We start from the raw sequence: 2,107 nt of genomic DNA on the forward strand, positions 1-2,107 counted from the left end.
GGGAGTTCTACGGTCGTGTAGGGCCCAGGGTAGCCCACCTGCCTTAGGATGTGCCTCCATCCTCATGTTCCAAGACGTTGCTCCTGGTGTCACACCCACGGTCCCTGCAACAGGATGAACAAAGGAATTGCCTCACGAGTTGCATACACAGCTCCTATATACAACCTACTAGCCAAAACCTAACTTTAGATTTTGAAAAATCATCTATTAGTTATTTATTTTACTTTATTATTTCATTGATTTCTGCTTTCACCATTACTTCTTTTCTTTTTTCAAACTAACTCTAATTTTCTATTTCCTAGTTTTCTGCATTGAAAGCTGAGCCCATTATTTTTCTGTCTTTCCTGGTTCTAGTTGTATTCAATACTCTAAACTCCCCTCTTGGCGTAGTTTTAGTTGCATCACACAAATGTCACCATGTCCCACTTTGATTATCATCCTAAGAATTTCGGCATTTCCCCGTGTCTCCTGGTGCTCCTGCCCTTGTGCAACCCCCTCCCCCTAGAGTGAGGGCTGGTCCTAGAGACTTGTTCTAGAACATGACAAAGGGAGTGGGATGTCAATTCCCAGACGAGGCTGCAAAAGCCACTATGCTCCCCTTGCTGGCTCGCCCTCTCTTACTCGCCGTGGTGGAGCAAGCTGCCACAGTCCAACAGCCTGCGAGGTTCTCTGCAGTTCCGACACCCCTGCCCTGGACCCGACACTCCCCTTTCTCCAAAGCGTTTAGGATCAGTTGCTGAGTGAGGCTTTGAGTGCTGTCACCCTCCCTGTCTCATCTCAGGCGGGGCTGAGATCAGAAGCTGTTGGCTTCCTTGATGAGAAGATAAATTCTAAATAGCCTGTAACAGAGATCTACCTTTCTTGCAAGAAATTGCACAATTGTTTGTTGCCTATAAATCAACTTAATTTCAATTTTGAGCCTCTCCTGTGGTCAGGCTGGTGGGAAACTACACGCCCTTTTCTTATTTCCATTAGATGATATATTCACACGGCTCAGAAATGAAAAATATATAGAAAGTGATACCGTGAAAATCTCCTTCCTACTCTCATGTATAACCACTAATATTAGCTTCTTATGCATCTTTCTAAAGTTTCATTATAAATATGCAAGCAAGCATAAGGATGCATTATATGTGCATATTTCTCTCTCTCTCTCTCTCTCTCTCTCTGCCCCCTTTTCCACAAAGGACAGCACGCTATACAAACTACTCAGCATTTTGCCTTTGTTATTTCACTGTAAATGCCTGGTAGATGTCCTCAGCAAAGAGGTTGACCCTTCTTCTTTACAGCTATCCAGTACCCCGTGGTGCAGAGGACTGTAATTTATCTAATCACCTCCCGGGGATAGACATGTGTGTTGTTTACAGTCTTCTGCCATTACAAACAATGCTGCACTGGATAATGTCGAGTTTAGACAATGGAGGGAAATGTAAAAAACGGCTGAGGCATTTCACTATGCATTTCCCAGCAATTTCTTTCCCCTGCTGCCGTTTCTTCCTGCTGCATTTTTATTTTTGTGGAAGCCAAATGTTGATGCCTTATTGCAGTTTGCACATTTTTCAGGGTCATGTTAGCCATTGGAATTACACAATGAAATAGAAAAATGTACGTTTGTGGAAGTCCTGAAAGTTAACAATAACAACAACAAATCTCCCACCCAGCCAGTGCCTCCTGCAGCCCCGGTGCTGAGATAGCAGGCCGGTGGGGGTTTTGCAAGCTCAACACACAGTGACACAAGCAGAGGCAGATAATCCCTCCTGTCACAGCAGCCTAAGAAGCACAGGGTGTGCGGGTCAGGCCGCTCTCGCCAGGGCTACTGATACCATGGAATTTGTCCCTGCAGTGCTCGATAGCTCTCACGATCGTGCTGGCACATACACCCAAGAGAACTGAAAAGAGGGACTCTAAGAGATATCTGTACTTCCATGTTCATGACAGCATTATGCACAATAGCCAAGGAGTGGAGGTGACCCACATGTCCACTGACCAATGAACGAGCAGACAAAAAGTAGTGTAGACACACAACGGATTATTCAGCTTCAGAAAGAAGGCAAGGCCGGGCGCGGTGGCTCACGCCTGTAATCCTAGCTCTCTGGGAGGCCGAGGC

This window comes from Propithecus coquereli, unplaced genomic scaffold, assembly GCF_000956105.1.
Source record: "Propithecus coquereli isolate 6110/MARCELLA unplaced genomic scaffold, Pcoq_1.0 Scaffold179, whole genome shotgun sequence".
NCBI classification, from domain to species: Eukaryota; Metazoa; Chordata; class Mammalia; order Primates; family Indriidae; genus Propithecus; species Propithecus coquereli.